Below are 24,710 nucleotides of genomic sequence, written 5' to 3' on the forward strand. Positions count from 1 at the left end.
ACATATTATAATTTTACCATTTTCATTTTGAGTACTATTTCAAATATGTCTTTTATGTTAAACTCTTTAAAAGAAAAGAAATAAAAAATTAAAATAACTCCTCTATATCTCTACACAACAGCTTTCCCCAACCAGGGTTTAACTTGGATAATTTTAATAGATCTTTCCAACCTGTATAAAACTCAGATAAGCCAAGAAAGAGCTATTAATCTAGTCACAGAATGTAACACATCTCCATACCATAATAAAGCATGAGACATTTTAAGTCTAAAATTGAAAGGGAAAGTGTTAAGTCCTAATATTTTTAGCCTCAGAATTTCTAATACCAGGGTTAGCATTTTTATTGTGTAGGTGATTAATCTGACCAGGAACAGTACCCTCTTCTCCCTTTCTTCCCAAGTAATGCTGAGAGTGACCTTTGTTATCTGCTAGATTCTAACTGATTTTAAACAGGTAAGTGGGAAAAAAAAAATTATGTGTTTTATTATGAACAAAGCAACCTAACCCTATTTTGGTAGTGAAAACTCAAAATAATGACATATTAGGAACATTTTTAAAGCTGTAATGGCGAGCTTAAGCCCTCATGCTAGTATTTTCAGCAATGGAAACAGAGGGTTTTTGTTTTGGATTCCTCCTGAAAACGTGGACCTTTAAGCAATCTGAACAGAATTTTGCAATGTGCATTCAGAACTCACTCAAACATCTGAAGAAGATTCTGCTTGATTCTAAGAGAGAAAAAAACTGCCCCCACCTTCCTCCCATTACCTCCGAGCACATGGTGAGTTCCGTTCAAAGTGCACACCAACAAAATGGACTTTTGTTCAGAAAGTACAATCTTCCTATGTATATTTTTTTGTCACTGGCTGAATAAGATCATTGAAATACATACTTGGATTCCTTTTGTGCGATATGATATATTTTTTAATCTTTTTAATATTTATTTATTTTTGAGAGACAGAGTGCAAGCAGTGGAGGGGCAGAGAGAAAGAGAGAGAGAGAGAGAGAGAGAGACAGAGAGAGAGAGAGACAGAGAGAGAGAGAGACAGAATCCAGGCTGTCAGCTCACAGACCAACGTGGGACTTGAACCCACAAGCCTAAAGATCATGACGTGAGCCGAAGTTGGACGCTTAACCAACTGAGCCCCCCAAGGCGCCCTTGTGCTATACAATTAAGCTGCCCCATTTTATAAGAGTCTTTATCCGATAAACAACACAATTTAATAGTAGATAGGAAAGCACTGAGATTAATATGTGACCTCAATTGTCAAAACTTGTTAGGATCAAGAACGTGGGGAGGCAATTAAGGGTATAAGATACAAGTATATGCAACTACCTTAGGAAAATGTTATCAGTGGCAAAAAAGAAAAAGAAAGAAAAAAACAAAAAAGAAAACAAATCTTTTTTATACATATGTATTCAGGTAACGTGAAACAATACCATTGCTCTGTGTTTAGTTTTGTAAACTAGCTAAACGCATAAGCTAGGCTAAATGGGTACTGCTTTTGGCTTTTGCTTTTCTCATCTGAAAAAAACAAATGTTAGATCTATAATCTTGAAGTATACTCTTACAATCAATCCCATTATATATTGATACCCACAGAGTTAATTTGATTATGAGCTAACTGTAATATGGTTTACTTTCCTGTATTTACAAAACCATACCTTTGTTTTGTTGGGAAAGACGGTCTTTAATTCCTCTGAGAATATGATGACAATTGTAGATGCACTTTCTAGAAAAATCACGCATACCAAGATGACCACAATACAGAATAGAGTCTTAAAGCCAAGTGCCAGAGATACCATAGTTTTTATAAAGATCTCGTAACAGCAAATGGTTTCTGGCCAAGAGATCTTTCTCCACACTGATAAAGGACCTCCATTTATATTATTGAAGTGGGAGCTTCTGAAAGGTGGGGCTGGAGAAAGGCAGGGAGGATTCTGCGAACACTTGGAGATATGGAGAAGAAAGGTGAAGTTCAAGTATTCCAATGTCCAAGTTAGAAACTGGGAACTGTTTCCCAAAGAAGCAGCTGGATAAATCACGGCCAGGTTCCGGAATAATACTGGTGCTACATTTTAATTACATTTTGATTTAGGTAGAATCTTGCAGGTTGGCTTTGTGTCCTAACCACATTCATCACACAGGTTTTATGGAGAAATATGTTCCAAACTCTAACAGTGGCTTACAAATGAACTTGTAGAGCACAACCTGTTTGCCATTTGGGGACGATTGCAATTCATTATTTTTATGAATAGTTCATTAAAAATACTGGCAATGGGACAAGGAATGAGTTATAATACATTTAGAACCAGAGCACTTTTATTATAAATTTAGGTGATTTCTATGTATATGTATAATTTGCAATTTAGTATGAAAGCCACTTTCCAAAAATTGTTCTGATCTTTCATCAAAAAGCAGTAGTCAACACTAGCTATAGGTAAGCAAAAAAAAATTAATGGCTTACTTCTTTGCTTCTATACACATTTTTAATATCTTAAAAAAGGCAATGTGAATGGGCACCTGGGTGGCTCAGCTGGGTAAGCATCCCGACTTTGGCTCAGGTCATGATCTCACGGTTTGTGAGTTTGAGCCCCACGTTGGGCTCTGTGCTGACAGCTCAGAGCCTGGAGCCTGCTACAGGTTCTGTGACTCTCTCTATCTCTGCCTCTCCCCCTCTGAAAAAATAAATAAATGCCAAAATTTTTTTTTTTTCAAAAGGCAATGTGAAGTGTCAGTACAGACCAGTTGAATCTTAGGTCACAAATCAACTATATTCAAATCGACCAGGGCTTGTAACTTATTAAAAATGACTGGTAGCAGAAAATCCAGAGAAAAACTAACAAACAGCAATTAGACTTATATAGCATTTACTGCAATTGGTATTATTAAAATGCTTTTTCAAGTTGGGAAATCCTAGATGTAAGCAACAAGGCTCAGTATCCTTAATAATACCACTTGTATTTTTTTTTTGTAAATAATTACATTCAGAAGCTAGTACACTTATCTGTAAACATGAATGAAATATTTCCTTCCTCTAGCCATTAACATACTCCTCAACAATGTATGTTTTCAGAAATTAATAGTCAATGTAATAGTCCCTAGAGATAGCAGAAGAAAGAATCCATTAATTAATGAAGAGCTAATCGTCTGAAAAATGAAAACCAGATGTCAATAGTTCTCATATATTTAGTGATATCAGATGTAAAAATAATTAATAGCACTTGGTACAAATTCTATGAGAGCAGGGATTTCATAGGACTGGAAAATGTAATCTGTGGGCTTTATATCATTCTCATACTGTCATTAAAAAACAAAGCAAGCAAACAAACACTGTTAAATAAACAATCTACCCCTTGATCCTTCTGGTTTAATATTAAGTTTAAATGTGCAATATACGTTAAAAAGTTTAAAGTTTCATGTACAGTACCTACTGAAATTTTGTTCTTTTCTAAATTGAACATATCCACATCTAGACAATGTATAAAATAGTTCGTCCTTATTAGAGATATTTCTCATTAACCTAAACATTATTACCACTGAGATGTTCTATTACTTGGCAGCATACTGATTTGCAAGCCCTTATCCTAGGCTTCTTTTAATTGCAAATATTATCAAAGTGAACCACTGACAGTATCCAATATTCCAAGACTTTACACAGGATAGTGATGAAGTACTATTCAAACTTGTGAATTTCCAAGAAGCATATTCAGAAAAGCGTACCAACTCACCTATTCAAAATAGCATGGATACAATGTAAATGGCAAATGTGGTCAAAGATGCATCAGTCTAAGATCATTTATCTATTTTTTTAAATTTTATATACTTATTTTGAGAGAGAGAAAGTGTGTGTGGAAGGAGCAGAGAGAGAGAGAATCCCAAGGCAGATTCCAATTCAGAGCTCAAACTCATGAACCGTGAGATCATGTCCTGAGCCAAAACCAAGAGTTGGAAGCTTAACCTATTGAGCCATCCAGGCACCCCTAAGATCAATTATCAAATACAGAATGTTTGAGAAAATAAATATATCCATGATTGGACCAACGTAATGACAAAACCAACAAGAAATCAAAATACAACAATCATCTGTCCAAGTCTGTCTGTTTCCCTAAGCTTTCATATAAACCAACTGTCAGTAGTTGGTAACCAAATTATGGCGATATATCACTTTATAAATAAATAAAGATCAATGAGTAAAGGAAATTCCCAATGTTTAATAATTAATGATAAATAACAGTGTTTGGTCTACCATAAGATGCCTGAAATTTAAACAGAAAATGGTGATTGCTCAAAATTGTCTACTAACTCAAAATAAAAAAAATAAAGAAAATGTATTATTTTATGTTTGTCTTTGTGGCCACCTTCCCTTCAGTATCTTAAAAATACAAGTCCATCCAGTTATCTCCATTAAAATTCTACTGTTATATATATTTGACAAATGCTGTCTACTAAACCCGTTTCTGTAAATTAACAAATACTATATTCTGTACTGGTTAGAAATATAGTCTTATAATTTAACTTTATAAAGCTAAAGAAATTATGATGATATATTTTTACTGTTATTTTTCACTTCCACAGTTTCTGATAATATTCTTTATTTCTTGACCACAACTAATCGATCTTAAAAAATTAGAAAAATAATATTAAAAAAAATAAACTGGTATAAAATTATATCATTATACTTAGCCTGGGTTTTTTACTTAGGAAATTTACTAAGTTCAGAGATTATTACACTTTCTTGAAATTCATAAATATCAAAATTTTCAACTACTACTCATTCAGTACTTTAGGAGCAATCCTTATATTTCTGACTTAAAATGAGATAATATCTTATAATTATAGTGACTTGATATGCATGCTGTATAGTCTTTGAATGTAGATAAGGAAGAGTTCATCAGAAGTGTCTAATTTATAATTTACTTTTATTATTTTTCAACGAGGTATCCTAGCAACAATGAAAGACTAGTCATTGCCTTGCCTTCTTCTTTTCTTGGGTAAGGAAACAAAAATCTTGTTTCATGGCTTATTTACTATCACTATAAAAACTGTCAGAAGTACCTGATCACTCATTACTTTTTTTTGAATGGGAAAAAAGCCAATAGAATACTACTAAATGTTCAATGAGAAATGAAATTCAAATACTCATACAACTCAAAGCAAGATTGTTTCGATGAGTTCTAATATTGACAATGAAAATGTTTCTTAAACATACATAAAAACTTTAATTAAAAATGTTTTCTGTAGTAAGAACATCTTTTATAACCTTAACCTAACGTTATGTATGTATAGGGAGAAATTAGGAGAAAATTCTATATTATTTTTATCTAGTGAGAAAAAAGTAGTCACGAAGAACATTAATACTGTCTACAGTAAAATCTTATTGTTGTAACAAGGACTCGTGTAATTTTAGGAGCTCTGCCTTGTGGCAGTTGAAGGATATGGAAATGTTTAAAGAGAAATCTGGAATTTATTCACGTCTTTGCATGTTATTGTCAGCTCTTCCTGATAGAGCACACTGTCTGTGCATGCCAAAGACGGCAGTAACCAGCGGCCAGTCGTGTGACCTAGTTTCATTCGAGCTGAGATTTCCAGTTCTTCCAAGTAAGTAGTAGTATAAGGACAATTATTTACAGTGGTAAATTCAATTATATTTTCTCAGCCCTGAATACTAATGAAAAATCTAATATTGAAATCTCCTGGCTAGAGTAGTTTCCCTAAATCTATAGTACAATAAAAATCTTAATGTTCGGTTATTAGGTTGAATATTTATGCTAAGAGGGAGAGGAACAAGTGTGGTGGGTAAGAGTGGAGACATAGGCGTCAGCTGGTCAGACGCGGGTTCATATTAGCCCCATGCCGCTATGTTGGACATATCTCTTCACCTCAGAAACATTAGCTTTGTTAACTACAAAATGAGAATTATAATCGTGCGCAGAAGAGAAATTTGTGGTTTCTACTTTCCGTCTCAGGTGACCTAGAACCTAAATGAGTCAGCACCAGCTCCACCATCGTTTTTAAAGTAGCTCAGCTGCCTAAATAGTAAATCTATAGAGTGGTTGTAAGGGTACATGAAACAAGGCAAGAGCTTTCTGCATTTTTGTTAAACCAAAACTCTTTGGTAAATGTTACTCTTTTATTTTATTTTACTTCATTTTATGTATTGTATTTCAGTGTTTATTTATTTTTGAGAGAGAGAGAGAGAGAGAGAGAGAGAGAGAGCGAGAGCAAGTGAGAGCCGGGAAGGGGCAGAGAGAGAGGGAGACAGAGGATCCGAAGCAGGCTCCAAGGTGAGAGTGCAGAACCTGTTGTGGGGCTCCAATTCCTGAACTGTGAGATCATGAGCTAGGCCAAAGTCAGACGCTTAACCAACTGAGTCGCCCAGGTGCCTCAATGTTACATTTTAATCATTATTGCGTTAGAAATCTTATGCCAAAGATATCCAACACATCAAAGAGCAAAAAATAAAAATAAAATAATAACCAAATAAATAATAAAAAACACACAAGTGTTGATGTCTGTTGGTGCAGTTAGTATTCTCTTGCATTATCATTTACTCCAGGTTTGCAAAAAAGGATACTAATCAAAAACAAACGTAAACCTATTTGGTGCCTATTTTAAATTTGCCTTCACTGAAATGGTCATCGTAACAGCAAGAATATCATTTGCAACTATCATCTATCTTTACAAACTGATAGCAGATGCATATATCCTCCCACCCAATATTATGTGACAATAAATACACAATAGATTCAATAGCCCAAAAAAATACGCATGGTGTGAGGATGCCTTGTACCCTCTTCTGTTTTTCTTTCACAGGCAATTACTATATTATAGAACTTAAAATATGTGCCATTTCATATGTGCCAAAATCATATGCCATTTGCCTTTTCTCTTGTATACATGACCAGTGACTTCCGTGCAGTCTGTGAGTTCTTTTTTGCTGTGGTCAACCACCTTTAGGGGTCCATGAAATAGATTTTTCTCTTCTGCTAATGTATCAGTTGACCTTCAGAACGTGGATGGTTTATTTCTTCTCGGGAAATAAATCAGTCCCTCTGTTGCTCAATAACTGCGGTCAAAATGGGATGTGATAAGGGGGAAATATAAAAAGTACTGCTTGCAAATTGGTGTTATTTACATTTATTGAGGAAATACAATATACTATGAAATACATCCTAGTGAACCGGAACCCAAGTTAGTTAGCAACACCACAATCATTCTTTTTAAAGTGTCTCAGCTACCTGAATAAAAATGACTCTATCCAGGTTTAGATTACCCCAAAGTGAAAACAAACACATTTTCCTTAAGGAAGCAGCAACAGTGGCCTGTGCTCCATTAAGCTCTGTATTATGAACTGATGTTGTGGGAATTTATTTGCTTTTTCTATCTTCAGAATTCGACTATCACAGCTGCACCATCGTATGTAAGTTCACTTATTATGGATACACAAATGGATATGGTCAGAGATATTTCTAGGCAATCAATACTCTTTACTTACGTTAATAATTAATAAGCTTTATAGACATGATGGCAAAGAAACTCCGAGTCAACATAAGCACTCTAAGAATATATTGCACTACAAAAGTCAAATAAGGATGTAAACATGTCTGAAGGCAGCACATGATATAATGATCTATTCAAAAGTATTTGAGTAAGTTACATGGGGGGTTCTAGACTTGGAGACTGAACATGTGCCAAGACCCTGCTCTTTTGGATCTGATGGTCTGGGCAGTGGGGTATAGACCGATATCAACCCAATAATCATCAAATTGTTGTCTAAAATATTCTAAATTCCGGAGGAAAAATGTACAGTGGAAATACAGGAAGGACGATTTACTCTGGTCTGGGGACAGCATTCATTCAGATGTGACATCTCAGCTGATGTGATAAAAACAAGTAGATACCTTCCAGGTAAACAGACTGGAAACAGAACATGCCAGCTAGAGGTAGAACATTATCAAACTCCTGTAAGCGTTAAGCAACTGAAGGAAAGCTATTGTGGCTGACTCTTGAAAGAGCAAGAGGTGGGGGAGGGGAAGTCAGCCAGGGACAGGAGCTGGAGCCCTACTGGGTGCCAGCTCCACCCCATTTTTTAGATTATGTTTTTAGCCCCAAACAGTGGCAATTCTCAGTGACAATTCTATGCATATTCTTATTAAAAATTTCTTCATTCTCTTAGTGTAACAAGAAATGGGGAGGGGGGTATGAGTCCAAAATAAAAAAGATGGTGCTTTGAAAGAGCGTACTGCTGGAAGATACAGAGAAGAAAACAGATTCCAGAGATCATTAGGAGATAACTAACACCTGTTAGGGACTGAAGGTACCTTCAAAATCCATAGGTTAAAGACCTCACCCCTAATATAATAATGTTTGGGAGAAGGACTTTGGGGAGGTAATGAGGTTTAGGTGAGATCATGAGGATGGGGCCACCATGATGAGACTGTGTCCTTTATGAGAGAAGAAGACACCAGGGTTCACTTTCTCCATGCCACCTGAGGACAGCAAGGAGGCAGCTGTTGCAAGCCAGAAAGAGGTCTCTCAACAGAAGTAAATCTGCTGGCACCTCCATGAAGTTCCCAGTGTCCAGGACCTTGAGAAGTAAACGTTCTGTCTGCTACTTGGTCTATAGTAGTTTGTTGTAGTGATCCAAGCAAAAACAACACCCATAGAGGAGATGAACCAAAATGTAAGAGGAGGGAGTGAATTGCCAAGCGTTTATTTTTAGAGCACTTGCCAGAGTAATAGATGTCTTAGACAAAAGGAACCACGGAAGAGCCTATATATTTAGGTTGGTAGGCGCTGGGGGGGAACCACATTCCAGATGTGGTGGAACTTGAGCTGCCTTTGAGATTCTAAGTAGTGGGGTCAGCCTGGGCTGCTAGATTTAAGGCTCTGCAATCCAGAGAAGGGGTCTGGGTTAGACATATGCTTTAGGACTCATCGATTCTAGGTCATGATTAAAGGCATGTGTGAGACTTTCCAGGAAGAGAGCAGGGAGTAAGAAAACAAGAGACCCAGGATCCTCTGGTTGTTAAGGATCCACAACATTTAAAAGCTCTCTGAGAGCAAAGCTGATTGAAACGGAGCAGCCACAGAGGAAGGTGCAAAGGAGGGGCCACGTTCGTTGACTTCACATGAAGTTTTCTGGAAGAAGGCAGACAGATACACCAGCGTGTGAGACTCTAACAGATTAAGGGGGCTGCAAACTGAAAAGTACCATGGATTTAGTCACCTGGAGGACATGGTCACCTTAAACAGAATCACGGCAGTGTAGGGATGAGGCCAGATGTTAGACTGGAGTGGGCTGGGAATAGCATCAAACTTAGAGAATAAACTCAAAGTATCTTCTGACTGAAACAAATTTTAGAGATCATCTCACAGTTTCTCTATTTTCAGCTCTCCCCCTCACCCCTGGAAATATTATGCCATTTGTAAGGGAAGAAAGAAGAGGTGAATTATCTTGCTAATGCTTCTTCTGTGTTCTGAATTTACAGACAGCAGATGCTATGGGAAAGATAACGAAGCACCAAAGAATGACGAAAAACTGCATACAAGAGATGTGTCTGAGCTCAGTCTGTAGAATTAATGGGATCGCGTGAAATGCAGTAGGCAAGAAGGAAGGCTGAAAGTGCTCAGTGTTATGAGAGCAGAAGTGAGAAGACAGTGGGCCATGAGGATACTTTAAGGGGAAGATTGGACCCTGAGCCTGAGGAATTAGCTGGGTCTGATGCCTTTCACAGAGCTTGAATGCCAGCCAAAGGATTTCAGACATTTCTTAGATATAGTGAAGAGCCTTTGAAGCATTTGGTCAGGAAAGTGGCAGGAAGAATATGAGTAATTTAAAGAAAATCAATCCCTTTTGCCCATCACAGTGGAAAGAAAGAAGGAATCGAGAAAAATGACAGAAAAGAGGTACTGATTTTTTAAAAGCAGAAATTGATGTATTGTGTGTATGCACAAGATCCTTTTGTATTTTGTACAAGAATTACATGCTCATTATATTAGTCACTATTACAAGGATATTTTAAAATATGAATAATTTAAGTGAAAAGATAAACTATAATGGCTGTCCCAAGTTTCTTATGAAATTTCTGATTTTAGAAGAAGTAAAAATACAAATAAATGTATCTGCTGAAATAGTTATTATGTTCTTGAGAAGCAAGAGGGAGAGATTTGATTTGCAATAGAAAAGAATTACAAAGAGATTTTTATTGGCCAGTGTTAACAAGTTCCCAGGGTTCTGGATCTCCAGTGACCTTGACTTTTCCTAGACTTTCTATCATGGTCACAACCTGAAAATTAGAGAATCAGAATGAGAGGTCTGAAATTAGAGAATCAGAATCAGTGAAAGGCAGTGCAAAAAGATAAAGATAACAAGAAAGTTGGGAGTGTGTGCCTGTACACTTAGTAAGTGACCCCTACACTCCTTGTAGGAAAATGCAATTAGCATGACATTAATAGGTAATATAATGTTTACATATTTTCATATTTGGGTACATCCATCCATCCAAATATGTGCACACACTACTAAATACTTTGTGCGTGTGTGTGTGTGTGTGTGTGTGTGTGTTTTCGTTGTTGGCAAAAGTAGATAAAAATACAAATGGATAGCTAGTGAGATAGAGAAGAATGTCAGAAATAATAAAAGCAATTTAAAAATTATGCTTATGTGAGGACAGGGTTCAAGAATCACATTTTGCTACAAGAAACAAAACACAACTTCAAGTTAATGTTTCCTAATAACGAGAATCAATACATCTGGAAAGAAATACACAAAAACAACCACATTTTCTGTCAAATATGAATATTATAGGAGTAGATGGTCACTCAATTTTTTTCATGGTCATACTGTTGAAATTGGTTCCCACTTACTACTCTCTTACTTCTTTTTTCCTACCTGCAGGGACTAATGAAAATTACTTCTATGACCTATGTCACAGAAGCCCATAAGAAAAGAATCATCTGTGTTAGAAAGGGCAGTAAACACCCTCTTAGAAAATCAGTGGTAAGGGCAACTTTGATGTTGCATTATTACATATTGCTTGCTTTTAAGAAAAAAATAAAAATTAGTATTTTGCCTGAGGCTGCTTTTGATTTCCTAGTCCCTTTAGAGTCTCCTTTATTAATTTTCTTTTAAAAGTACTGTATCTTCCATGGTCTTCCCCAGTTCATTTCTCAGTGGTGTCATTTTCCTGGACCTTCCTCCTTAATTAGCATTTTAAATTCTTCCCCTTACCAGGTGTGAGCCCTCAGACCACTCGGCTCTCACGTGTCTGCACCCACAACCTGCTTCAGCTGCCCTCTTCTCTTTCTATCAATTAAATTTGACCTTTTCTGAAGTTCCAACTGCCCAAAATATTGTCTTCATTTCCTGCCTTTTTTGTTCGCCAAACTTTGTTCTTAGAACTCTCAAATGGTAAATCCTGCAATTTTCAAAGGGGGTTCCAATTTTCACAACTGGAGTTGGAAATGTTTGGCCTTTTTGTAATCCATGGGTTGTTTTCTGGGAAAACGGGCGAAGAGAATGCTCGCACGTCATGATGCAGTGAAATGCATGATGAGAGTGTGGAGGGTCTCAGCCTTTGACCTCAGCAGATGTTAAGTGGTGTCATTGGTGGCAGGGGAATCAAGGCCAGTCTGTGAGGGCTGCACATAATTAAACTTTGAGAAAGACTGACCATGATTATTTTCCAAATTCCTACAGTCATAGAAGATGCAAATCACTGAATACCAGTGAGGGAAGCAACCTCAAAAACTAGTACTAATTCTCAAATTATCCTCTGTGTAACACACCTGAGAGGGACGTTTAAGATTTGATGGTCACTTCAAATTTTCACTGTTTCCCAAAGCAGCCTGGGACCTTCCTCTTGGTTCTGCACTATTCATATATGTCTCATATCTGCTTTTTGTACAATTCTTCACTTGAGAAAATATATTACTTTTTAAAAGAAACTTAAATATTAACATTTCAACTGTATTAAGACAGCCTGACTACTACATGAACCATTTAATATTTATATTTACATATATATGAATATATACATATGTGTCTGTATTTGTGTATGTTTGTGTGTGTATCAGTTTTCAGATATCTTTCAGTTTTCTTTAAAGAATTTTCTCTTAACTTCTTCATTGGATATATTTTTTTCAGAGGAGATATTTACTATTTATTAAGTGCTTGGTCCCATGTCCAGATTTTAGGTAGGATTCCATAAATAATCTATCCTCTCTTACATCCATTAACAGAACTTTTGTTTTTGACTTTCATGAAGCTTACAAGTCATACCACTGCTTGATTTTACTCCACAAATTACTCACTTCCTTATTTTAAACTTCTCAATGACTGTGGATGCATTCACGTTAAATGCTTCAGGCCAAAATTATTGGAGGGAGCCTCACCTCTGATCTCTCATTCACACCCCACAGTGGCTTCCTAAGGAATTTTCCTGCTTCTGTTGTGTCCCCTTCTGCTATCTAATCTTAACACAGCAGTAACAGGGGCCCTTTTTAACCATCAGTCAGATTATATCATTCCTCAGTGGAAAGCCATCAAAAGCCAAAAGTCCTTTATGCAGGTCCACAGGGCGCTCCAGGAGCTGACCTCCTGTCTTACTGTGATCCCTCTCATGTACTCCACACCCATCATACATGCCTCCTTCCACGTGCTGAAATGTACCAGCCTTGCATCCCTTCCCTTAGCCTAGCTCTAGCTATCCCTCTGCTGGAAAATATTCCCTTCGGATATCTGCATAGGTTATTCCTTCCTCTCATTCCAGTTCTTGCTCAATTCTTACCTTTTCATGAGACACCTCTTGCCCCAGGTACTTAATACTGCAAGTCACAGCTCCATAGTCTCTCAGGCCAATTCCCATCCCCTTGTTCTTTATTAAATTTTCCCTATGTACATACCTATCACCTTGAAAATACTATATGCTATACCTATTATTTACTGTGTGTCCCAAGTAGACTATAAGATCCATGACTCTTTAATGCAAGGATAGCTATCACTATATGTCACTGATGTAGTCCAAGTCCTTGTAATAGTGCCTGAAACTTAGAAGACACCCAATATTTTTTAAATCAGGATTTCACATTTATTCTTATGCAATTTTATTTTTGTTAACTTACTGCAATCATTCCAGTCTGTGAAGGGCATTTAAATTTTTTTATCTTGTCATCCAAAATATAAGATAAACCTAGCAACTTTTGTTAACTTGGATATTTTATATACATGGTTTCAACAGAATTCTCTGCTAAGAATTCTGTTTTTCACAGCCAATGCCAAGTATAGAGCTGTGCAACATGCACATGTTAATCAAAATGGCACTGTTCCTATAAGCAGTCTTCTACAAAAATTCTATTAAAGTAGTATAAATTAATGATTAGTGCAATCCGTTCTTTCTTAGATTGTCCCCAAATTATTTGGAGAAAATCTGTCAACTTCTTTACTAAAATAAACATATATCATGTCGACATTTCAAGTTCATTTTATTAGTTCCATGATAACATTTTTTTTCCAGTTTGATACAACCAATTCGTGGTGATTTCTAAAAATTATTTCCTTTTAAGAGTTCACAAATTTTGGATTAAAAAAAATTTATATACAGTGTTTGGAATCCACTTTTCTCTAAACTTTAATGATCACTCTTTTGTGTCAAATATATTCTGGGCTTTTTTCCTCCCATTTGCCTGTACTCCTCTCCCTTCCCTCCCCCTCTCTCTCCCTCTCCCTCCCTCCCTCCCCCTTTCTTTTTTTCCTGGCTTTGAGGACTTAAAAATCATATTTGCATCTTCTTCTAGAATCATGATCCTGAAGATTTAAACTACTTTAAGCAACTGGAGAGCTCAGCATCCAAACTGAAACAGTCTAGAAGAATAGAAACGACTTTAGGGTGAGATTTTAAAAGGTTGCTTTCACATTCTTGAGTCCCCACTTGATGGGCCCAAGACTTGGAAAATGTTGTTTCAGCTCTCTGAGGTGCAACTTCTACATAAAGGCAGCAAGTAATATTCATTCAATTTATCTCTCATGGGTCAACAAGAGTTAATGGATGCAGATGTGCATTAATAGACACCATATTCAGGCAAGAACTTATTGCAAGGTCTTTAAAGGAAGAACACACTACATTATTTATGGTCACATTTCCTAATGCCTAAAAAAGTATACAAGTTGATAGTCTAAAAACACATGCTAAACCATAAAGCATTATATAATGTGGCCCCAAATTCCATTTTTAATATTTAGCGCCTTGATATAACTCAAAATAACATTGAATTAAGCCTCTACAGTGGGCAAGTACTAATAGCTATTAATTCTTGGGCAGCTGAAGGAAAGAAGTGAGATATGGAAGAAAGAGAAATCCTGTCTTCAGGAGCTCAGAATTCTATAGGAAAGTAGTGTTATATGTCTCTAAAATGATGTTTGAATTAACATTCTAGCAGCATCCATCAAATGCAGAGAATTTTATACACTGAGGAAAACTTTCATGTGTACAAGGATGCAAATATACAGCCAATATATGTCAGTGTCACTCTTGATTTCTGATGTTTAAATGGAACAACTTCAGAAAATGAGTAACTTTTAATATGACAATTCAACTATTGAAAGTCGATACACTCTCAGATAGCTGAATCCACGTTTATCTTTAAACAATGACTTAGCGTTTGCTGATTAGATTTTATTACACTATGTTATCACAGTTCATTATTTCCTATAGGAGAAACAAGGTTTTAAATCTCCGTTATCTTACACAGAATCTTGGGGAAAATTCAGGCAACATAGGGCACAATAATTTATCTGTGCATTAGTAAACATAATCCATCATGATGTGTGCTTTGGGTCTTGCCCCAATGTATCAAGACTCAGAGACACAGATGAATGGAGAGGTTGCATTTGTATGTTCAGGAGTGCATTAATAGCTGTGCTTTCTATGTCCTGAAAAACAAAACAAAGCACAAAACAAAACCACTACAAAAAATAGAGTAAATATCTAATTTAAAAATTATATAATTAAATAAATGAGGTGAGACATTTATTTTTTTTAGAATTGCCTAATCAAAATTAGACCATTTCTTGAAAAAGTAGAAAGAGATCTCAAAAGCACCATGTAAATAAAGTTTTTGGTCTATCGTGGCGGACCTGTTATTCTATTTAAATGTTTACAGATGTCAAATGGTTTGATGTAAGAGGGGATTCTCCTTTCTACTTTGAATATGTGATGGGAGTGCTGATCCAAAATGAGCCAAAAAATGGTGGTAAGAATAGAAAGAAAGGAGACAACTGTACAAAGTATAGACTTGCAATGTGCTTTCTGGGTTATGTTTTCCTATGGACAAATGGAAACAAATGGCGAATGAAGAAATAAACCTCTAAAAACACCAAACAGGGGCGCCTGGATGTCCCAGTCGGTTAAGCGTCCGACTTCAGCCAGGTCACGATCTCACGGTCCGTGAGTTCGAGCCCCGCGTCAGGCTCTGGGGCTCTGATGGCTCGGAGCCTGGAGCCTGTTTCCGATTCTGTGTCTCCCTCTCTCTCTGCCCCTCCCCCGTTCATGCTCTGTCTCTCTCTGTCCCAAAAAAAAAATAAATAAAAAAGGTTGAAAAAAAAAATTAAAAAAAAAAAAATAAAAACACCAAACATATTAAAGTGTCTCTATCCGTGTTACCTCTCTTCCCTTTTCAGTTACACAGAAAATAGTGATTTCTATAGGATAAATGAACAATGAAGCCTAGTAAGTGGCAGATTCTGCATTTGTAGATCACTTCATAGGTATATTTTACCTCTCAAAACCCATTTTGAAGTAACTGCACAGACAGCATTAGAAAATAGTTTTCTATACTATAACATATGGCATAATAGAACTCACTACTTAAAATCCTATTACGTTTGAAACTTCTGAGGTATAAATCATGATATCCTATAGAAAATTCGAATTCACCTCTGATTTTCATTAGATAATTCAGATGTAAAGCATTTGCAAGCAAACTAATCATGTGAGTTATCTTGAAGAAGCACTAAGAAAAAGAAAGGACGACTGGTTAGGTACATTGTGGTGAACAAGTATGACTTGTAGAAAGGATGTTAAGAAGCAGGAATTTGGGTCCCAGATGCACAGTTAACATTGTTTCTGTCACTGCCACCATCTTCTCTAAAATCACCATCCACCCAAAGTGTATTCACATTAACTGCTCTTTACCAAATAATACATATTAGATAAAACATATAATGTTAGTTTTCTCACCCGTGAAATTAAGAGGCAGAGAACAAAGTGAGCTCATGCACACACCTATACACACACGAGGGGATTTAGTGCAAGGTAAAAGTACCATTCCAAAGCGACAAGAAAAAGCTAAAGCATTCAAAAATTGTATTGTGACAATTTTTGGTCATCTAGAAAAAAATGTAATGAGATTACTACCTCAAACATGATACAAAAGTAAATTTTGGAAAGCACAAACATTTAGATATACACAATCCCCTTGAAGAAAAAAAAAAAAAAAACAGGAGGGTCTTTCATGATTTTAAGTCAGAAAGAACATTGCAATTAAAAACTAGAAAACACAAATGAAAATAGTGGCAAGCCAATTTTGTAAATTAAAAAATACACATAAATAACAACAACATAAAGTCTAAATCAAAGACAAACTATAGAAACTTTGCAACTCATCTCAGTGACAAATTACCTTGAAACATAAAATTCCTGAAAGGAAAAATGCAAAAGTCAATATACAGTTGTGCAAAGAATATAAAGATTTCACCACAAAAGAAATGCAAACTCTTATGAAAAGACATGCAACCTCCGTCATAAGACAATGAAATCTACATGATGTTTTTCACTTACAATGGCAAAGAAAAAAAAAAAATAAAAACTATGCAGGTAATAAAGTATGAGGAGAGAAATTCTCATAAAAAATTTGTTTTATTTTTTGATATGGTAAACACCAACAAATAAAGCCCATACAAGGTAAGGCTGTTTAGAGCTTTCGAGAATGTTTAATAGAACTATTTAAAAAAAAAAAAAAAAAAAAGGTCCGGAGACCAAGGTGTTTGAAAACCACTGGCTTGAGTAAAGGTCCCTCACATTTCTCTCGCATATGCTAAGGAAGAAGGACAATACTAACATCAGAATTGGAAGATGGGAAGTATTACTGAATGAACAGTTTCACAGGTAAACTTTTCCTCTCTCAGTGAATTGTCGCAACTAATCTCAGTTTGCAAGGAGAGTAGTTTTCATTGCGAGTAACTAATCCCACCCCTTTAAGATGAACTTCTGATGAAATAGTTTAATAGAGGAATATAAATGAAATGATTTCTTGTTCCCTTCATGTTTCATATATATTCTGCTTTTGCTCGGTGAACTGGAACAGTATTAACACTTCTCCATCAGGTTGTGATATGGCTAAATGAGCTTGAAATTGCTACAAAATGGTGCTTTTAAAAAATGATCAAAATGTTCACAAATGCTAAATATAGAAGCAAACTTTTTTTAGTTAAAAATTCTGTGGATATTACAGTAGATAAAGCCTGTCAGGTAAGCATCAAATGCTATCATGCAGCTTAATATTACATATTTGAGCCTGTCAGATGTATGTTTTTGATTTAAAAAGCCTCCTAAAAGTCCTCTCTGTTATTAACAAGATCCTGGTCAACTTGTAACAGAAAAGAAATGTAAAATCACTGAGATGCCAAATACTTCGGTGGGTTTGAGTCTTATTTCTCTACCTGGAAATTGTTCTTTCATCCTTGGAAATTTGTATATACTCTCTGTGTTTAATTTTACTAGCTTTTGAAACATTTATTTTACTATTATTCACATGAAGAATACATGAGCAATTATTAAGGAATCAAAAATCTGAGCCAAAAAAAGCATTATATGTCCTCTTGGTATCATTAAAATGGTTAAGATGTTCCTTCATTGTGAGGTATTTACAGGCAAAAGGAAAATATTGACTTACCTCCAAATTAGCTAGATATTGCTATATATTATATAGATTGCTATATTTTTAAGTCGTTAGTAAGATAACCCTTTTTATCTTAAAGCTAGATTTGGTAACAGCTTTCACATGAATTCTGTATCAGTCCTGCCATAAGGTTAAGTGGATTCTCTGTATTGTCCACTTGGACCTGGGCAGATTTGTGTTGGTTTTGAGCAACAGCGTACACAGAAGCAATACCGTGACTTGGAAAACTGGGTCTCGCAAGGCTATGCAACTTTCTGCTCATTGAGACTTGAGCCACCATGTAAATCCATGAACTGTCTTCTTGTAACAAAGCCCAAGTCACATGGAGAGGGGACGTATGGCATGTACTGACAGGGGTCCGGCTGAGTGCAGCCTTCTAGATGTATGAACCTCAACTCAGATATAGGAGTCTTCAAATAATTTCAGTAACCAGTTAGGAAACCTCAAGCGTTTCATATCTTCCCTTACGCAGCTCCAGAAGCAGAGACAAGCCATGCCCTCTGGGGCCTCCTGTCTGATTCCTCATCCATAGAAACTGTGAACATAATAAAGGTTGTTGCCTTATACCAATAAGTATGGATTGTTTGTTATACATCAATAGATCTGGAAGAGATTATCTCTCTTAAGTATCGTTGTCACTTGTGTATGGTTGAATTTGCTTTCTTTTTGTCACTACACCTCCAACTTCCCACATATAGCAGAAAAATGAAGCATCTATGATTCTAGACTGGACTCTAATGAAAATAAAAGAGCACATCCTCAAACAGTAGTCATGGGAAAGCTGGAGAGTCTGTCCTCCCTATGCTTCTTATCACAATATCTCCAACGCAGGCCAAATAACTAACTGGATAATATATAAAGGGACAAAGCAGTTATTTTGAAAGCCCTGAATGTCATAGTCAAAACTCTTTAAATATCTGAGACCATGCTTTAAGGATTTCCTATTATATCATACTATACTCTTCTCAAAAGGATAACTTGTGAAAGATTCAGATTTAGACTGCAGAAATCCTGACAGCTGCCTGGAGCGGTTGTTCACCTCTTGTGGGAAAGTGGCTGCAGATGGAGTGCCATACCAACCCCCCCGGGAGACGCAGCAGTTACGGGACTTGTGTTATGGGCTGAACAAGCAAAAAGACTGTGTTCTACGGCAAAACTATAACATAATTATTTCCGTGGGGGTAGTGCCATTTAGTTGGTTCACTTGGTTAACTTTTGATCCGACGGAATGTAACTTTCATACAATGAGCAGAGCTATAAATGTAATGGTCATCAATCATGAATCCGTAACAAACACTTGTTAACAGGCAAAACATAAGTTATGTTTAGTTGATGAGAGAAACAATTGGGGGGGGGGGAGATGCTTCCAGCGGTATGCTCTTCTGATACTGGATATTTTTCCCTAAATCAACTCCCCAGGATATATTCTGCCGCAGCCTCCTCCCTCTACTCAGCTCTACTCCCTAGTGTTGTTGTTTTTTTTTTTAGTATCTTTTTATATGGTTTTCTATTTTCTTTTCCTTTTACCCCATTACAGCATTTTAAATTTTGATAAGACATTAGGAATCCTCTAACACAAGTTTAAAATTAGCTACATACAGGAAGCAAAGAAGCAGTGTCGATGAGGCAGCTGAGCGAGCCTAAGAGTAGAGTTACGACCCAAGAGAACTGGGAACCCAGCAGAATCTGAAAGTATGCAGCTCCAGCACCCCCAAAAGGGAACACAACTCAAATACTTCCCGCACACTTGAAGTGGCACAGATTTTCAAATATATTCTGCTGACACTTGGGGCTTTGGAGAATCAGTAAGTTTTGCCCTTCATTTCATTTAGAAGATATCTTAAATACTTTTAAAACCATAGGAAAAATAAAATAGCAACCATGTTTTATACCAAGTAATTCAAGGGCAATCATTAATTCACTCTATTATCCAGTTAAGTACCGTAGAGACCTCAGGATAAAGCTGCTTAAACTATTCCTATTTAATTGAAGAATGTCCCGAGTTTGCTAAGTGTGGTCTTTAAACACTTATTACAGGTTATTACTTATATTTTGGTACTCAAACTATTTTTCTTTTCAATTTCTTAAAAATAAAACAAGGCAAAATGATACTTTGGAGACTGAAGTTAATATAAGATTAACATTTCTGGGGTGCCTGGGTGGTTAAGTTGGTTGAGCATCCGACTTCGGCTCAGGTCATGATCTCACAGTTCGTTGAGTTTGAGCCCCGCGTCAGGCTCTGTGCTGACAGCTCAGGGCCTGGAGCCTGCTTCGGATTCTGTGTCTCCCTCTCTCTCTGCTTCTCCCCTGCTCACACTCTGTCTCTCTCTCAAAAATGAAGATTAAAACAAAATTTTAAAAGATTCACATTTCTTACTTATAAGCCCTAGTTTTCAACTTTTCTATCAATCAAAACAGCCTTGCTTTTCTAATTCAATGGCTTGAATGGGTCTAAGCAAATTCTAGTAATAAAATGGACTCTCACATATAATTATATTGCTTTGGCATATTTTCTATGTAGAGTCTAAAAAATATTTGATATGGCAAGAAGTTTCATTTTGCTACTAACATGAAAATCAGTGATCCAATTTCCAAAAGTTTATAAACCATTTTTTTCCATTTTCTTTTGAATAAATTACGCCTAGGGAGTTTAGAAGGTAGTGGCTAGCCACCATATTAATTAATTCTTTTAAACACACATAACTTCATTTTCAACATAGAAATCATCTATGTAAATAAATCCATATTTAGGGGTGCCTGGGTGGCTTGGTCGGTTAAGCATCCGACTTCGGCTCAGGTCATGATCTCACAGCCCATGAGTTCGAGCCCCGCATCGGGCTCTGTGCTAACAGCTCAGAGCCTGGAGCCTGCTTTGGATTCTGTGTCTCCCTCTCTCTCTGCCCCTCCCCTGTTCATGCTCTGTCTCTGTCTCAAAAATAAATAAACGTTTAAAAAAAATTAAAAAAAAAAATAAATCCATATTTAGATGAAGGATCCAAATAGCTAGACCATAGTCTGACTAACCTAAGCCCTGTGTAGGGGAGCCTGGGTGGCTCAGTTGGTTAAGTGTCCGACTTTGGCTCAGGTTATGATCTCACAGTTTGTGGGTTTGAGCCCTGCATCAGACTCTGTGCTGACAGCTCAGAGCCTGGAGCCTGCTTCAGATTCTGTGTCTCCTTCTCTCTCTGCCCCTCCCCAACTTGTGCTCTCTCTATGTCTCTCAAAAAATAAATAAACATTAAAAAATATTTTAACCTAAGCCCGGTCTCATTCATAAAAAAATAAAGAAAGCAAATATTAAACGGATTGCTATAGAGTTATTTTTGCCAATTGGCTTTCTATTGGTTTTGACAGTGTTGCGATTTTTACAATGACTTTTTTTTTTTTTTGTAATTTTTTAATGTTTATTTATTTTTGAGAGAGACAGACCGTGGGCAGGGGAGGGGCAGAGAGAGAGGGAAACAGAATCTGAAGCAGGCTCCAGGCTCTGAGCTGTCAGCACAAAGCCTGACTCGGGGCTCAAACCCACAAACCATGAGATCATGACCAGAGCTGAAGTCAGACGCTCAACCAACTGAGCCACCCAGGAGTCCCTACAATGACTTAAGTAAATAATGCTAACAGCAGCAAATATTTATTGATTGTGAATTATGTAATCAAGTAACTATGAAGGATTTAAGATCTTACCCTTCTTGTAAGCCAAGTTCGCCTGCTCATGAGGTTTTTATAAATGGTAGCATAAAACATAGGGTTCCTAATTCAGAGACAAAAGACATCACTACTCAGGATACATCAGGCAGCATGAGTTTCATGTTCCCATTAGTAACCCTTGCCCCACAAGTGTCATGGGGACCATGTGAAATAGCTTGTAGGTACGCTGGACAGCCAGCCATACATATACTGAGTAATCCCAAACTTAGAAAACACTTTGTTTTAAAGCTAGCTCCTAGCAGACATGCTGGATCTTTCCCCAGGGTGGAGACATTATCTTTATTAAGTGCTCAACAAAAATAAATAAATGTTCCCTGTTTCAGGAAGGGGAATTTCGATCTCTATGATCCATGGTTCAATGTATCTCTATCTATCCCATCTCTGACCTATGGTTTAGACAGGCATGTCAATGCCTCTTGCTCAGAAGACGTGTAGACACATGAGACAGTCATACAGAACAGCCTCCTCAAATGTGTTCTAGGTGGCATGCAAAATTGTTTACATGTAATAACCCAGTTCATCCTCACAAAATTCTATGAGGTAGTTTTGAGTCTTTTTTTTTTTTAATATTTATTTTTGGGAGACAGAGAGACAGAGTGCAAACAGGGGAGGGGCAGAGGGAGAAGGAGACACAGAATCCAAAGCAGGCTCCAGGCTCTGAGCCGTCAGCACAGAGCCTGACGTGGGGCTCGAACCCAGGAAGCGTGGGAACTTCATAACCTGGGCTGAAGTCAGACACTTAACTGACTGAGCCACCTAGGTGCCCCCACTTTTGATTCCTGATTTCCCTTTATAGAGGACGTTATATAATGTGTCAATGTCAAGACTATACAGTGGTGGAGACTTGAACTGAACTTGAAAAGTCCCTAACTCTAGAAACTAAACTCTTAATCACTATAATATATTAACTCTTAAAACGCATAAGTGCAGCCAACATCATAGCAGTAGTAATAAAATATTTCTTTTAATATTAAAGATACAAGATCTGAAACTCAGTATGAAAAGACAGATGTAAGAAATTTTTGTGATATGTTATTTTAATAAAATCATATTTTGATGAGAGCCACCGCAGGTTAACTGCTTTCTAATGCAGGAAAGCAATTTTGCCACCACTACATACAAAAAAAAAAAAAAAAAAAAAAAACAAAACTTTAGAGAAACAAAAATATGCCTCTGATGTAAATTAAGAAATGCTTGTCAAATTGAGTCTCAATTTATCTTTAGAAAACTGAACAATTTATGATGTACACATTTATTTGTAAATAAATAGCAAGTGTTGGCTCTCTGACCCAGTAGATGGCATGCCTTCTATTCTCCTTTCTGTTGTGATTCTGAGCCTTTACACAGAATTTGGCCACTGAGCCTACAAGAGATTTCATGTCTATTAAATGCATTCTATTTTATTGTGTTTATTTGAGATAAATCTATTTATTTACACAACTTGCTCTTTGATCATGCAGAGCTCCTAACAACACAGCATGCCAGGCCCTATGCTGCATGATTTATTGCCATGGAGAAGCTCAAGCAATACCCAAACCCTGTGAAAAGGGACAAAAGCTTCTCTAGATTACCTGCAAAGAAACCCCATGGCTTTCAATGGCTGCAGTCCAAATACACTCAAATTGAATTAAATTGTACCCAAATACTGAAATATTAAAAAGAGATTCGACCACATATGCTGTTCACCAATGAATTATGTTTTTCCAGTACTAGAAACCACTAATATAAATGTATGAATGTTTGCAAATACTTTAAAAAGGTCTGGCATGGAAAGCTTTATGTAAAAACTACATAAAAGTTTCTTAAAAGTATAAAAGATAAGTACACTCAATATGGTCAAGTCTATTTCCTTTTGCATTTGATTTATAAATGGCCAAGTATTATATAAATTTCACATGGAAAAGTATGACCAGATACACAATATCTGCATGCAAGAAACAAAGTATTTTTAAAGAAAGAAATACATATATGCATATGTATATATACACACATATATATATGTTAGTTTATATAGGTAGATAGATATAAAGATATATTTGTATAGAATTTACATACAAAATTGAAATAAAGAGAGAGAGAGAGAGAGAGAGAGAGAGAGAGAGAGAGAGAGAGAGAAAGAAAGAAAGAAAGAAAGAAAGAAAGAAAGAAAGAAAGAAAGAAAGAAAGAAGGAAGGAAGGAAGGAAAGGCCAAGAATACTAAGAAAAAAAAAAAAAAGAAAGAAAGAAAGGAAAAAAGTAAACACTGGAAGAAGCACAGGGCTGAGCCTGGGAAGATAAGAGCCTAAAGCTGGTATTGCCATGAATCATTTGGTCAGCTGAATGTAACCTTGAACCTCAGGATCTGTTAATAAACTTACTGACTGCTCAGAGAGTCAAGCTCTACTAATTTCTTTAAAACATGACCTTGTTTAATCCTCACCACACACTTGGACACAGGGACTAATATTATCATGCCATTTTATGGCTGATGAAACTTAGAGGCAATTCCAGAAACTAGGTTGAAAGAGGACTATAGCATATTCCATTGTTTTTTGAGATTTCAGCCTCGTAGAGTGGTTTCTATTCTTGATTATATAATGGCAGTAAACTTCCTTAAAATACTTTGGGAGTTACTTTAAGACTACAAGATATGTTTTCTACCTTTTATAATCAATGGGAATCTCTACACCTGCCAAGTACACATACGTTCATATTTTCTAAAATCAATGGAAAAGATACAGGCCCTGACCAATCTTTGTGACAAATCTTCTGACAGGCATGTGTCACCAGTTCTTCCCATCATCAGTACTAGATGACTCAAAATATGGGTCTTTGAGTCAAATTATTTAATCGTGTAGGTTTAATTTGGCATCAGGCATAGCTACTGATGACAACTAAAGGCTCCATAGGAACAAAACAGTGCTAACTATACACACAGACACAACAGGCATCAGGGGAAAGGCTGACTCACTAGATAGGCTCAAACATTTTCTGTGGGAAATGGAAGCAAGCCATAAAAGGAAGGAACAGTAGCATAAAGGACCCTAGGGTGACCAGTAAA

At 36.5% G+C, this 24,710-nt stretch overlaps 1 protein-coding gene and 1 long non-coding RNA gene across 8 annotated transcripts in view; one reads left to right on the forward strand and one right to left on the reverse strand.

The window, feature by feature from the left end:
* The window catches only part of CDH18 (cadherin 18), a 1,008,661-nt gene that overhangs the window by 408,350 nt on the left and 575,601 nt on the right, over positions 1-24,710 (reverse strand). The gene's annotated exons all lie outside the window — the stretch shown is intronic.
* LOC131504194 (uncharacterized) lies at positions 13,790-15,383 on the forward strand. Its single transcript, XR_009257853.1, has 2 exons — positions 13,790-13,890; positions 15,164-15,383. It is a non-coding gene; the product is annotated as an uncharacterized LOC131504194 (long non-coding RNA).

This window comes from Neofelis nebulosa, chromosome 1 (genome assembly GCF_028018385.1).
Source record: "Neofelis nebulosa isolate mNeoNeb1 chromosome 1, mNeoNeb1.pri, whole genome shotgun sequence".
NCBI lineage: Eukaryota > Metazoa > Chordata > Mammalia > Carnivora > Felidae > Neofelis > Neofelis nebulosa.